Raw genomic sequence first — 16,324 nt, 5'->3', positions numbered from 1 at the left:
CCTGGAGAGCACCCTGCTCTCTGGAGCCGCTGCAACTGTGTGTGCACGGCCTGCTGCTGGGCATGGGGCTGCCACTTTGTATCATACGCCTAGAGTAACGCTCATTGCCTTCAGCTGCTTTAAAAAAAATTAAATTCTGGGACAGGCATGATGGCTCACTCCTGCAATCCCAGCATTTTGGGAGGCCGAGGTGGGCAGATCACCTGAGGTCAGGAGTTGGAGACCAGCCTGGCCAACATGGTGAAGCCCTATCTCTACTAAAAAAAAAAAATCCCCAAAAAATTAGCTGGGCACGGTGGCATGCGTCTGTAATCCCAGCTACTTGGGAGGCCAAGGCAGGAGAATTGCTTGAACCCAGGAGGCAGAGGCTGCCGTGAGCTGGGATCATGCCACTGCCCTCTAGCGTGGGCAACAGAATTAAACTGTCTCAAAAAAAAAAAATGAAATAAAATAATAAAATGAAACCCTATAGAGTTCTTAAAAATAGAACTTATGTAATAAACACCCCATAAATGGAAACTATTATTATTATTATTATTATTGAGATTATTGGGTTTATTCTTAGATCACGCACATTCTTGCTCACCGAAGGCCATTTACCCCTGCTTGTGTCATGTAGGGAGCTGCGTGGAGGACGTGAGGGAGTCCTTCCAGTTGGCAAGGGAGTGGGGCTCAGTGGAGGGACAGAGGTGCTCACCTATGTATGGAGCCTTTGACACAAGGAGAATGAAAAAGAACAACATAGCCAAGTGCTTCTTTGACTAACAGCTCATTAAGGAGGAGGCATGAAACAGGATGATATGTTTCTTCATCATGGCATAATGTTAATTCCCTAGAATTTGGTTTATAATACAATGGCAACATTCAGGTCCATTTTGTAGGTGGAGAAATTGAGACCAAAGAGGCTAAGTGAGTTTTGCAACACAGATTCTGGAGGCATCTCTAAACTTAGGCTAGTGTTTGGCCCTTGTCTATACTGCCCTTTTTAGTCAAACTTTCTATGATCTCTAAACCAAGGAACCCATTATACTGCTGAGAGGAAACACTATAGTGTTTAATGCCCAAGTAAGTACAGTAATTTGTTCAGTGTCTTTGCAAAATGTTCATGAAAGATGAACACTTTCCAGCTGCAGGAGAGTGTAGATGGGAAGCAGTAAAAATGACAAAAATCTTTTTTTTTTTTTTTTCAAATTCCTATTTGGCTTTGGACACCAAGGAGTTGTCATTAACTTTTTAAAACATTGAACTTTTAATTTTGAAATAATTGTAGGTTCATTTGCAGTTGTGAAAACAAATACAAAGTGATCGATACTGATCAATACAGAGGGATCACATGTTACTTTATGCAATTTCCCCCCATGGTAACATCTTGCAAATCTACAGAACAATACCATGCCTAGGGCATGGATATTGACACAGTCAAGGCGCAGAACCTTTCATCACCATGAGGACACCTCCCTTTGCCCTTTTGTAGCCACACCCTCCTCCTTCCCCTGTGCACCCACCTGAAATGTGGCAACCACTAATCTGTTCTCCAATTCTATGACTTTTTATTTATTTTACAAATTTTCGCCAGTGCCACTTGCCAACATTTTGGTGATTTCATAATTTCAAAAATGTTATATAAATGAATCCTGTGGTGTGTGACATTTTTTCACTCAGAATAATTTTCTGGAGATTCGTATATGTTGTGTGTACCAATAGGTCATTTCTTTATGTTGTTATGTGTGTAACTCATTTAACCATTCACTCAGTGAAGGACACCTGGATTCTTCTCAGGTTTTGGTTATGACAAATAAAGTTGAACATTCTTGTACAGATTTTTGTGTGAACATAAATCTTCATTTCTCTAGAATAAATGCTTGAGAGAGCAACTGCTAAGTTGTATTGTCATTGTATGTTTAGTTTTTTCTTTTCAAACTGTTTTATTTTCAAACTGTCTTCCGGAGTTCCAGAGTGACTATATCATTTTACATTCTCACCAGCAATGTATGAGTGATTCACTTTCTCAACATCCTTGTTAGCATGTGGTGTTATCACTATTTTTAAATTTTAGCTGTTGTGATAGGTATGCAGTGGTATCTCATGGCTACGCATCTTATTTAATTTGCATTTCTGTGGCTAATGATGTTGAGCATCTTTTTATGTGCTCATTTGCACCTATGTATCTTCTTCAATGAAATGTCTCTTTATCTCTTTTGCTCGTTTTCTAAAGGATTTTTTTTTTTTTTTTTTTTTTTTACTGTTGAGTTTTGACAGTTCTTTATATGTTCTAGATAGGTTCTTAGTCAGATATGTGTCTTACAAGTATTTTCTCCTAATCTGTAACTTGTCTTAATAGGATCTAAATAGGATCCTTCACAGAGAAAAAGGTTTGAATTTTGATGCAGTCCAACGTATCAATTCTTTTCTGTTATTAATTGTGCTTTTGATATCTATTTAAGCACTCTTTGACAAAAGCTATATCACATATATTTTCTCCTATGCATTTCCTAAAAGTTTTGTAGTTTTACTTTTTAAGTTTAAGTCCATGACACATTTTGGGTTAATTTTTGTACAATGTTTGAGACTTAGGTTGAGGCTCATTTTATTTTGCCTTTGGATGTCCAATTGCTCCAGCACGATTTGCTCATAAGCTATCTTTACACCATTAAATTGCTTTTGCAACTTTGTCAAAAATCCGTGGGACATATTTGCATGGGTCGACTTCTCGGTTCTTCAGTTGGTCCCGTGATATACATGTTTATCCCTCTGCCAATACTACACAGTCTTGATTAGTATAGTTATATAAGCTTTGAAATTGGGCACTGATTCTTCCCACATTATTCTTCTTTTTCAAAATTATAGCTATTCTCATCCCTTTGTCTCTTCATATATCTTTTGGAATTGTCTGTTTATATCTACAAAAACTTTTGCTGAGATTATGATAGAAATTGTGTTAAACCTGTTTATCAGTTTTGGGGAGAATTGGCATCTTTCCTACTTGAGTCTTCCAATCCATCAACACCGTATGTTTCTCTGTTTATTAAATTATCTCTTTTTCCATCAACATTGTGTAATTTCTGGCTTACAAGTCCTGTGTATGATTTGTTACATTCGTACTGTTTTTTTTTTAAATCAATTTTAATGGTATTGCATTTTTACTTTCCACTGAAAGGCCATGTGTCCATGTGTTTATTGCTGGTACATAGAAATACAATAGGTTTCTTTATGTTTATTTTGTGTCCATGACCTTGCTGAGCTCACTTATTAGTTCTAGGAGTTTTTTCTCTTCAGGTTCTTTGTGGCTTTATATGTAGACCGTGTGTCATCTGCAAATAGGGGCTGGTTCATGACTTCTTCTCTGATCTGTGGCCCTTTGTTTCCTTTTCTTGCCTTTTTACAATGGTTCGATAGAGCTTCCAGCACTATGTTGAATAAGAATGTTACGGTAGACATCTTTACTTTGTTCTCAACCTTAGGGGGAAAACATTCAGTCATTCATTTGTAATATTAAGTATAATGTTAGCCTCAGGGTGTTTGTAGACATTCTTTATCAAGTAGAGGAAGTTTCTCTCTATTCTTAATTTTTTGAGAGTTTGTAAAAATCATGAATGAGTATTGAATTTCGTTAACTGCTTTTTCTGCATTGTTTGGTATAATCATGTGATTTTTCTTGGGGGTATAGCTCAGGGGTAGAGCATCTGACTACACAATCATGTGATTTTTCTTTTTTAATCTGCATTATAGTGGATTGCAATGATTGCTTTTCAAATACTGAGCCAGCATTGCATCTTTGAAATAAAACCCAGTTGGTACTGAGTGTAATTCTTTTTACATATTGTAGGACTATATTTGCTAATATTTTGCTAAAGATTTGTATACTATATTCATGAGGGACACCAGGCTTTGTTGCTTTTGTTGTACTGTGTTTTTCTAGTTCTGAACTGGGACGTGTTCTTCTATTTTCTGAAACGATTCTGCAGAGTTGGCACTAATTCTTCTTTACATGTGTGGTAGAATTCTCCAGTGACACCACCTGGACCTGAAGATTTCCTTTCTGAGAGTTTGTTAATTATGAATTAAATTGTCTTAATAGTTTCAGGGCTAACACAATGATCTTTGAAATAATTATTTAGTATTGTAGTAGTTTGAGTTTTTCAAGGAATTGCTTCATATCATCTAATTTGTCAGATTTATATGTATAGAATTGTTCATTGTATTTCCTTATTATCATTTTTTTTGAACAGTTTAAATTAAGTTTTATTTGCTCTCTCATTTTACAATAATCTACCTCATAAACGTCTTCTACAAACAGAGCATATATCCTGGGTGTGTAATACAAAGTTATAAGTTAATTATTTTTTCCAAGCAGGTTGTAAAGTATCAGTGTATCATATGAGAGTTCCCCTAATAAGGAACAAAAGTTAAAACAAAACAATCATTTTAAATTTACCAAGTAGAGAATTTTTTCAGTAATCATTCATCTCTATATTCACATTCTAAGTATTTTCTTGTGATAAACAAACTGATTCAAATGATTTAAGCTATCCCACCGTTTAACAAGAAAAGCCTCTACAATAATTGGAAACCATGGTGTTCTCTTAATTTTACAACTAGCTGCTGTTTTCAGAAGTTCTTTGAGTTCTTCCTTTGAGAAAACTTTTAATCTCATTGGGATCTAGACTAAAAGTGATATTCTTCCTCACAAATAAAATGTAATCAATTTCATGTTCACCACAGATACCATCAGACCGAGCCTCATAGTGAATTCATGTTAAATAATTAATTTCTTCTGGAGGAACTGCTTCCATGGGGATTCCTAACTCAGCTTTCAGATGCTTCTATGCTGCTTGCCTTACTTCAAGGTCATCACTTTCCTCAAGCTTGCCTGAATTGCCTAATGGATGACCACAACAAGTATTGGTAAAGCAACCCGGAAAGGTAAACTTAGCATCTGAGCTTTCCTCTAGCAGGAGCTTATTTTCGGTGTTGAATAAACCAATGACTTTCTTCACAGAATTGGAAAAAACTGCTTTAAAGTTCGTATGGAACCAAAAAAGACCCCACATTGCCAAGACAATCCTAAACCAAAAGAACAAAGCTGGAGGCATCACGCTACCTGACTTCAAACTATACTACAAGGCTACAGTAACCAAAACAGCATGGTACTGGTACCAAAACAGAGATATAGACCAATGGAACAGAACAGAGCCCTCAGAAATAAGAAAAAATACCACACATCTACAGCGATCTGATCTCTGACAAACCTGACAAAAACAAGAAATGGGGAAAGGATTCTCTATTTAATAAATGGTGCTGGGAAAACTGGCTAGCCATAAGTAGAAAGCTGAAACTGGATCCTTTTCTTACTCCTTATACGAAAAGTAATTCAAGATGGATTAGAGACTTAAATGTTAGACCTAAAACCATAAAAACCCTAGAAGAAAACCTAGGTAATACCATTCAGGACATAGGCATGGGCAAGGACTTCATGTCTAAAACACCAAAAGCAACGGCAACAAAAGCCAAAATAGACAAATGGGATCTAAGTAAACTAAACAGCTTCTGCACAGCAAAAGAAACTACCATCAGAGTGAATAGGCAATCTACAGAATGGGAAAAAATTTTTGCAATCTACTCATCTGACAAAGGGCTAATATCTAGAACCTATAAAGAACTCAATCAAATTTTAAGAAAGAAACAAACAACACCATCAAAAAGTGGGCAAAGGATATGAACAGGCACTTCTCAAAAGAAGACAGTCATACAGCCAACAGACACATGAAAAAATGCTCATCATCACTCGCCGTCAGAGAAATGCAAATCAAAACCACAATGAGATACCATCTCACGCCAGTTAGAATGGCAATCATTAAAAAATCAGGAAACAACAAGTGCTGGAGAGGATGTGGAGAAATAGGACCACTTTTACACTGTTGGTGGGACTGTAAACTATTTCAACCATTGTGGAAAACCATGTGGCGATTCCTCAAGGATCTAGAACTAGAAATACCATCTGATCCAGCCATCCCATTACTGGGCATATACCCAAAGGATTATAAGTCATGCTGCTATAAAGACACATGCACACGTATGTTTATTGCAGTACTATTCACAATAGCAAAGACTTGGAATCAACCCAAATGTCCATCAGTGACAGACTGGATCAAGAAAATGTGGCACATATACACCTTGGAATACTATGCAGCCATAAAAAAGGATGAGTTTGTGTCCTTTGTAGGGACATGGATGCAGCTGGAAACCATCATTCTCAGCAAACTATCGCAAGAACAGAAAACCAAATATTGCATGTTCTCACTCATAGGTGGGAACTGAACAATGAGATCACTTGCACATAGGAAGTGGAACATCACACAGCGGGTCCTATTGTGGGGAGGGGGTAGGGAGGAGGAATAGCATTAGGAGATATACCTAATATAAATGACGAGTTAATGGGTGCAGTACACCTACATGGCACATGTATACATATGTAACAAACCTGCACGTTGTGCACATGTACCCTAGAACTTAAAGTATAGTAATTAAAAAAAAAAAGAAAGACACTAAAAGCCCAATGCAATAATCATTTTTCAGTGTTCTCATTCAGGTGACAATTCTTCTCGGTCTCAGCCCCAATTTTATTGTCATTTTCATCAATAAGGTTACACGTGTCTGCCAAGAGCTGAAACTGTTGCTCATAGAGATGGCTGGTATTTATTTCAAGCATTGTTACAGAACATCAGATTTGTCTTAGAACACTGAGCAGCCTCCAGCTTGAACACCAGCCAGCCCAGGTGTGTGCCCCTTTGGGTTCTGTCCTCTGCATGCACCGGCCTCTTATCCTTTTGATGCTTGCAAAGAAAGTGAGATCTCCAGTTTCCTTCCTGATTTTGACGTTTTGGGTTTTCTCCCTTAGTCCTTTGTCAATTTTGCTAGAGGTTTGCCAAGTCTATAGATCTTTTCAATGTACTAACTTTAAAAAAACCTGACGTTCTTTCTTATTTTTCTCTTTTCAGTATCATTGATTCCTGCTCTTATTGTTATTTCCTTCCTTCTGCTTGCTTTAGTTAATTTTGTTCTTTTTCTAGGTTCTTGGGCTGGGAAATTAAATTATTAATTTGAAACTCTCCTCTTTTCTAATGTACACACTTAGTGGTATAAATTTCCCTTCCAGCACAACTTTAGCTGTTTCCCACAAATTTTAATATGCTGTATTTTCATTTTCATTGACTTCAATGTATTTTTTTAGTTCTCTTGAGACATCCTCTTTGATCCATGGATTTTCAGAGGTGTTTCAGAGAGTTTTTAGTTTCCACATGTTTGGATATTTTCTCATTTTTGATTTCTGGTTTGTTTCTATGTGGTCAGAGAATGACTTCAATACATTTAAATTTGTTGAGATTTTAAAAAATGGCACAGAATGTGGTCTATCTTGGTGTATTTTCTTTGGATCTCTGAAAAAAAAGTACGTTCTGCTCGTTAGGGGAAATATTCCATAAATGTTGATTAGAACCTGTAGTGCTGTTGATTTATTCCATTTCCTTGACGATCTTCTGCCTAGTTGTCCTAACAATTGTTGAAGGACAGATGTTGAAGTTCTAGTTGTCCTAACAGTTGTTGAAGGACAGATGTTGAAGTCTTCAACTATAATTATGGATCAGTATGTTTCTTTAAGTTCTGTCAGTTTTTGCTTCACATATTTTGTGGCTTTGTTGTTTGGTGCATACACATTTAGGATTACTATGCCTTCTGATGGATTGACTTTTTATTATTATGTAATGTCCCTCTCAGTTGCTGGTATTTTTTCTTTTTCTTTTTACTCTTTAGCCTACTTTATCAGATATTAATGTAGCTACTCCTCCATTCCTTTGATTAATATTTGCATAATATATGTTCTTCCATCCTTTAACCTTCCACCTGGCTATATCATTATGTTTGAAATGAGTTCCTTATAAACAACATATAGTTAGGTTATGTTTAGACTACATGCAAATATTTATAAGTTAGGAGTTAAGTATGTTTTATATTTTGGTTTCTGTTTGTTCTGTGTTTTTCTTTCTTAGAAGGGACTTAGAAAGAACTTAGAAGACTTAAGAGAAGGAAAGTCTGTTGTATTTACCCATATTCTCACTTACTGTGTCTTTTCTTCCTTCCTGAGGTACCAAGATTTCTTCTTTCATTCTTTCCTTTCTGTTTAGAGAACTCGTAGCCATTCTTTTAGGGTAGTCCTGTTGGCAACAAATCCTCTTGGTTTTCCTTAATTAGAGGATCTTTTGAATTTCCTTTTATTCCTCAAGGATATTTTCACTGGATGTAGATTTTTAGTCTAATGATCCTCTTCTTTCAGCACTTGAATCACTGTGCCATTCCTCTGGCCTCCATGGCTACTGATGAGAAGTCTGTCACTTGAATTGTTTTCCCCTTATAAATGAGGTATTGTTTTTCTTTAGATTTTTTTAGAAATTTGCTTTGCTTTGTCCTAGTTTTTGGAAGTTTAATTATGATGTTTTAAATTATGACTTGATTCCTTTGGGTTTATCCTATTTTGGATTCACTTTGCTTCTTTAATCTGAAGGCTTGTCTTTTGTTAAATTTACAAAGTTTTGGGCCATCATTCCTTTGGGCACTTTTCAGGCATGTCCACTTTCTCCTCTCCTTCTGAGACTCTGTTGACACAAATGTTAGAGGTTTTGTGACAGTACCACAGGTCTCCGAGAATCTGCTTTCTATTTCTTTCAGTCTGGTTTCTTGGTTATTCAGATTGGGTACATTCTACTATTTTGTCCTCTTCACGGATTCTTTTTTCTGTCCCTTCCATTCTGTTGAGACCATCCATTGAGTTTTTAATTTTGGTTATATTTTTCAGTTCTAAAATTTTTATTTATTTATTTATTTTTTCTATTTCTTATGGGGACTTTCTGTTTCTTTGCCAAGACTATGTTTTCATTGGTTTCAAGCATGTTTGTATCTGTTGATCAAAGTATTTTTATCTCGGCTGCTTAAACATTTTTGTCAGATAATGTTAGCATCTGTGTCATCTCAGTGTAGGCATGCTGTGATTTTCTTTCATCATTCAATTTAAGACCTTCCTTTTCCTTGTTATAATGTGTGATTTCAGACAGAAACCCAAACACTTAAGTATTATGTCATGAGACTCAAGATCTTATTTAAACCCTTGATTTTGGTGAGCGTCCTCTGACACTGCTGGGGACGGGGGCGGGGGAGGGTGCTGCCTCATTACCTCGAGGTTGGATAGAAGCCCAGGTTTTCCACTCAGTCTCCATTGACAGTGGGGGTGTCGCCTCACTGCTCTGGGTATTGGGAGTTCCATCGATATGTCCCTGGTTGTGAAGAAGAGGACCGTTCCTCATGAGGCCTCCTCGATACCATGGCAGAGATGATCTCATTGCAGTGGGCTACAGTGACATTCCTGACTCTCCTCTAGGCCTCTCTAACACCAGCACAGCTGGCAGAGGGAGGGGCACTTCATTAGTGCTGAGTGGGAGTGCAAGTCCAGCCTCCCCATGTGGTGTCCACTGACACCACCCTGGTGGGGTAGGGAGCGGAATGGATGGGGCACTCCCTTATAACCCAGAGAGATTGGGAATCTAGGCTCCCAACCTGGCCTTTGTTGACATGATATGAGAGTGGGCTCATCGTTATTTCTGTGGTGTTTGGCTGGGGCAGGGAGGTTATCTTGTGAAAGTTTTCTGTCTTGATAGGCTGCCTCTTTTCTGGCCCCTTACCTAGGGAGGATCAGCTTTTCTTGGGGCTTTTTAATGCCTCTTCCTGTTGGCACTTCCCGGTTGCCAGCTTCTTCAGCTTTAAGTCCGGGATATGCGAAACAAAAAGAAAATACAGGAAACCCATATCATGTTTCTCAGGTCTCTAGCCAGCCTGGCTTCTTCTCTGTACCTTTCAGTGTTTTATATGTAATGTCCAGCGTTCTTAGTTGTACTTGGTGGGAGGAGACAGGAAGAGCACACCTACTTCATCTTCCCAGAAGTCCTGTCTTAGCTTTCAAATGTCTGCCAAGTAGCATAAACAGCAAGTGGAAAGCAGACAGTCTGAGACTTTGTATGCAAATTCATAATCATGATCCAATAATGTCCACTTTCAGAGAGGACTTGGAATTCCTTTATGGTTGCTTACAGTGCTGTGGGTGTTAATGTTACCTTGCCGTAAGAGGCACTTACTTTCCACTAGCTTGTTTTATATTGGGTTATTCTAGGACCCTTGCGCTAAATTACCAAAGAACAGTCAAGGCAGACAAGTGTAAATTTGCTTAGCAGCAATCGCTTAAAAGTGAACCTAAATGCTGCTGCAAACAATGGCTAAGTTTCTGGAGTGGGGAGCTCAGATCATCCAGTCTCTTAGGGAAGGGTAGGGTATGAGTGTTGAACACGGAGACTTCATAGCTCACATCATTAAGCAGTGATAGATTTAAGTGACTGTTCCTGGACAAGACACATTAGTAGCTTTCCTGTGGCACTTCATAATGAGCAGTTAATTTTAGCCTGCTCAAAGGAGGAAGGCGTCTCTGCTGGCTTACCAGCTCAGTTTTCAGGGAATCACTATAGTGACAAATACTGTTATAAAATATACAGAGGAAAGTGATTAATAAGTGCCCAGTAATGATGAAGTGTTGCCAGATTTCCTGTGAAATGGAGAAGTGGTATGAAGACCAGGCCATCTATTGGCATCTCTTGTAATGAGTGATTAATGTGCCTTTGAACCCAACTTTTCCATTTGTATGTTGTTTCTAACCAGGGATAGAAATGGAAACTATTTATCTTTGGATTCAAACCCTAGACACATTTAGGAGTTCAGAATTCATAAAAGCGAAGACTAAGAATGGATTAAAGTGACTTTGGAAATATAGATTATTTTAGAAGTTATTGATGCACCTGACGCAGAACAAAATACTCTGGTTCAAATTACAGCTGCTCCTACACAGCAGTTGATTCCCATCACCATCACCACTGCATGTCACAAACCAGAAGTCTTATGCTTGGCACATGAATATTCCAAATACCCCAGTCCAAGCTAGCCCTACTCATTTGTGACATGGAATTTAGTTTTCCGAATGTAACTCACTCTGGTATTCCAGAGCCAGGCCCAGAGTAAGTGCTCAACAAATGTTTAATGAATGAATGGGCTATGGGAGACATGCAGACTCCATGGCCCCAAAGCAAAAGGAAGGTTAGAGTCAATTTCAATTTGGCCCATAAAATTGGGTTGGCCTTCAGATGAGTAAAGACATTTATTTAAGTTCAGGGTTCTGGGTGTACTTTTCTCATAGGACTTGAGCTTTAGAAACAACCATGAATCAGTATGGACACTATGGCTTGGTCTTCAAGGAACACAATACTGTTAACAATGTTACCTCCACCTCTCCAACACACGCGCGCGCACACACACACACACACGTTTCCCTTTCAACTTCTAGATGTGTTTCATTGTTTGTGGTGGTACATTACAATGCTTTATGTAACACTTTGGCATTTCCTTGTGTCATAGTGTCTTACAGTTTAGTTGAGTTGTCTACATAGAGACAAGTGGCCCCCGGTTCATGACAGTTACAGTTGGGTTCTATTGCATTCAGGAGAGTCACTCAACCTCAGTGGTTTTACCAGACTTGTTGTAAACAGTGTCATAGAATACAACTGGCTGCAGAAGAGCCTGGGAGAGGCTTTTTTTTTCTTTTTTTTTGTAATAGCAATGCTGCTGCCCCAGACAAAATTGGGTTAGATTGATTAAAAAAAGAAGATAAAAAGAGAATGGCTATTTAGTTGACAATCTGTATTTTCTGACACACTACTGAAGTATGTATTTATATCCACTCATTTACCCTGGGCTGGAGAGCCTCCAAGCATTAATTTTTTTAATGCTCGTTAGCATGAAAACACAATGACACACTTATGTTTTTTTCTTTGGAGGGATGGCATGGAAAATCTGTGAACTTGCTTTCTGGCCAAATGAGTCAACCAAAGATGGGAACATTAATTTGTTGGAACAGTTGTGTATCAACATCAAACTGAAAACAGAATTATAGTAATATATATTCTTAGAGAAATAGGGAATGCTAAGTTAAAGGCAGCATTCCTGCTCACAGCAGCTAACAGTGAACATACCTAGGAAGAGATGGCAGATGTCAGTAAACTGCTCTGCTAGGACAGGGCCTCTGGAGTCTTTGCTGGCTACAGAATTCTGGCATTCTATGACCCCCCCCTCTACTGTGGAAATGCATTTCAAAATAAGCCATCTCTAATCACTCACCTGGGGTGAGCTCAGGAGCTGGGGTTCTTACCTACGAAAATGATTTATTCAGCCCTTGATGTTTTCTTGATTTTCTGTATTCTCACCCTGCTCTCATTCCTTAATTTAGCTTCTTTTCCCATTTTCCATGGTTTCTGACCTCATAAAGACCATCCTACTGTGTAAGCATTCAAACCCATAGTAGAAACGATCAGGAAAGTGGTCCCATTCCCCATCTCAGAAAGCTCTGTGAGAGTTCCACTGCTATCATCGACCTTTAGCTCCGTGTTCTTCCATTGTGAAAAATTACAACCATTTGCTATTGTTCACTAACTATCTCTCCCCTATCAGTCCATTTTCAGCTACTGTATCTTTCATATGAAAGGACATGGCACAAAAGACTTGCCACAATTGAAACCCTTTATAATAAATGAATTGAAAACATTTGTTGAAGTTGCTTATTTTTAAAAATAATGTGACCTCTTCTTTATAACTATAAGGTGTGGGAAGACAAGGCCATTCTTGATTCTACAAATTTCAGGTTTGTATATTGGATGAAAATCTATCTTTTTAAGTTGTTGTGTTGGACAATAATAATGGCTCATATTTTTTGAGCGCTTAATATATGCCCGTTGAAGCCTTTACATGTGATATCAGTTAGGTTTTGTTTGTCAGTTAGCAAATGACTACAGAACTAGTGCCTTTTATGAACGAAATGATTGTGCACCCCACCACCAAATTCATATGCTGAAGCCCTCCTCCCCAATGCAGTGGCATTAGGAGGTGGGGCCTCTGGGAGGTGATTAGGTTTAAATGAGTTTATGAGGGTGGAGCCCCGACAATAGGATTAGTGCCCTTATAAGAAGAGGAAGAAAGTGCAGCCTCTGTGCTGTGTGAGGACACAATGAGAAGGCACCCACCTGCAAGCTAGGAAGTGTGCCGTCACCAAAGACAGAACCTGCTGGCACCATGAACTTGGACTGAAAATAACTGTCTGTTGACGAATCCACTCAGCCTATGATATTTCAAATAGTAGCCTGAGCTTGGCTTAAACCAAGAACCATTTATTATTCCTCATGAATCTCTGGGTGGATGGGGCTCCGCTTGGCCGATCTTGGCTGGGCTTGTACTTTTATCTGTGGTCAGCTGGAGGGTGGCGTGGCTGAAGCTGGCTGGTCTCAGAGAGCTTCACTCAGATCTCTCACGGTTAACCATCGGATGGCAAGGGTCATAGGGCAACTGGGCCACTTGTCTCTCATCACCCACCAGCCTGGCTTCATTGTGTTCACAGGGTGGCAATGGGTTCCCAAGAGGGGAGGTGAAAGAATGCATGGCCTCCTGAGGCTGACTCAGAAATGTCAGGATGCTGCTTCCACCCAGTTCTATCAGCCAGAATGTCACAGGGCCAGCTCAGACTCAAGGAAGAGATTCTGCCTCTCGATGGGAGGAGCTACAGAACCACAATGCAAAGACATAGATGACATAGGGAGGGATGGAGGTGTTGGACATTTTTAATCTCCCTCACATGTGTTAACGCTGTTAATCCAGCAGTCCTGTGAGGCCGCATGATATACTCTTATACCCATTTTATACATGAGGAAACTGAGGCTTAGTAGGGCTAAGGAACAGCATTCAGAACTAGGACTCAAGCATTCTTTCTCTAGAATCTGTTCTCTCACCTATTCCCTCACTTTAGACTAGATATCAAAACTAGACATCAAAGTCAACTCATGTTAATTTCACCACCACATAGAGAAATTCCAGCTGTTGCTTTCTACATTGACTGCATTTCTCTAAGTGAGCCATGCACAGTTTATGAACCTTCCTCAAAATTCCAATGTAGATTCATGACTGCACCTCTCTCCTTCCATGCTTTCTTCAGAGGCAGCACCAAACATTTCTGAACATCACTGTGCTCTGAGTGTCCAAACAGCCACTATTTAAACTCTCAAGTGTCCTGGATCTGTCTCTGTGACTCTCCCCAGCAAATATACTCCCAGATTGTCCCAGATGTTGGTGGTCTGATCATGGCAAAGGCCATGGACAGATTCAAGCAGTTACTTCTCAGTTACAGGCAGGCTGAGACTCCCAGAGAACAGAGCGGGCACTTTGAGGACAAGGCCACGGATGAGAGTGTCTGTGTTATAGGAAGTGAGTCAGTTGCCATCAGATGTGTCCAGTCATGGTTGCTGAGGCTTCTGGGCCCCTCCCTTGTTTTGCAAATATCTCCAACCCCGGGGTCTTGATACTTTGACAAATACGGGGACACAAAAATCTGCTGATGTCTCCAGGGAAAACAAGAAAAAAGATGGATCTGGCTTTCAAATGCCTGGGAGGCCAACAGATCTCAGCCAGGGCTGTGTGGCAGAGTGGAAGGATGTGTTTGCCCAGAATCCCAGCTCCGCATTGGTCCTGGAGTGTTAAAGAAGAGGTGTTGAGTTCTCTGTCCCTAGACTTCTCCTCCCTGACTCCAGGCCTGTATCCCAGGATGAGGATGGATTTATGATATCTGGAAGTGCTGTAGTGAGAGTAATGAGGCCTCAGCAGCATGGAGAGAATTATTTGTGCTCTGCTGGAGAAGAAGTTAGAAGAGCAGCAGTCATGCATTGGTCCTCCCAGGTCTTGGCACCCTGTCTGGGTTGAGCCATGTAAGCTGGCACATCCTGAAAAGAATAGGTTTTCTGTAGAATAAATAATCACTTTCTCAGGACAGTGACTAATGGAGAGCCCTAATCCCCCAGTACAAGTTTCTGCATCACCATGAGATTGAGAACTTCCTGGCCAGTGACCACAAGTTGCTGATGGGCATTAATGCCAAGACTGACTTTCTGCACTCAGTCGATGACAAAAATGCTGAGATTCCAAATGCATCTCCTGGAGAGCAGACAGGCAAATGTAGAGCCAGTAGGGAGCCTGAACATCAAGATGGCTGTGAAGTCAAAGGCGGACTCCCAGGTTAGAGCTGCCGTGCACACGTACCTGCTCTCAGCCTGAAGTAGCTTTGGAGTCAGTGACTTTTTTATTGACTCAAATAAAAACGATCTCTTCCCAGTTGTATGCTTTGAAAAACAAGTGGCCTCAGGAAATTGTACCAGAGCAGCAAATGACAATGGACTGACGGTTGACTTTGTGGACAAGAGACACATTACAAAAACATGAGGAAATGAAGACAGACCCTGCCCAAATCAGATGCTCAGACATCAAGTCAGGAGCCTGGAGGGAGAGGGTTTTGTATGTGACACACAGGGCCACAGAAGTGAAATAACTTTGTAACAGTGGGGAGCATTCTGCACACATTCCCATCTGAAGGGCCCATGACAGAGTTTGGATGTTGCCCTACTCAAATCTCATGTTGAATTGTAATCCCCAGTGTTGGGGGTGGGGTCTGGTGGGAGGCGATTGGATCATGGGGATGGGTTTCTCATGAATGGGTTAGCACCATCCATCCCGTGATACTGAGTGAGTGCTCATAAGATCTGGTCATCTAAAACTGTGTAGTACTTCTTCCTCTCTCTCTTGCTCCTGCTCCCACTTCCCCTTCTGCCATGATTGGAAGTTTCCTGAGGCCTCCACAGAAGCCCAGGAGATGCCAGCATTGTCCTTCCTGTACAGCCTGGGGAACTATGAACCAACTCACCCTCCTTTTTTTTTTTTTTTTTTTAAACCAGGTATTTCTTTATAGCAAGGAGAGAATGGACTAAAACAGCTCAGAACCACCTCATTATTAGTAGTGCCTCGTCCTCTCTCTTCCTGAGGAATATCTGCAAGGACAAACTGTTCTCTATTTACTAAAAGCTAAGTGAGCACTCCTGTATAATTCTTTAAAATGTTGGGATCAATCCCAGCACTTTGGGAGGCCGAGACGGGCGGATCACAAGGTCAGGAGATCGAGACCATCCTGGCTAACCCGGTGAAACCCCGCCTCTACTAAAAAATACAAAAAACTAGCTGGGTGAGGTGGCGGGCGCCTGTAGTCCCAGCTACTCGGGAGGCTGAGGCAGGAGAACGGCGTAAACCCGGGAGGCAGAGCTTGCAGTGAGCTGAGATCTGGCCACTGCACTCCAGCCTGGGCGACAGAGTGAGA

General features: G+C 40.0%; 1 pseudogene; it reads right to left on the bottom strand.

Moving 5' to 3' along the window:
- Positions 1–4,436: 4,436 nt before the first annotated feature.
- Positions 4,437–15,179, bottom strand: LOC126960563 (isopentenyl-diphosphate Delta-isomerase 1-like; annotated as a pseudogene).
- Between the last annotated feature and the right edge of the window lie 1,145 nt (positions 15,180–16,324).

The sequence above is a fragment of the Macaca thibetana genome, chromosome 8 (genome assembly GCF_024542745.1).
Source record: "Macaca thibetana thibetana isolate TM-01 chromosome 8, ASM2454274v1, whole genome shotgun sequence".
Classification (NCBI taxonomy): Eukaryota; Metazoa; Chordata; class Mammalia; order Primates; family Cercopithecidae; genus Macaca; species Macaca thibetana.
This window is presented reverse-complemented; position numbering and strand designations above follow the sequence as displayed.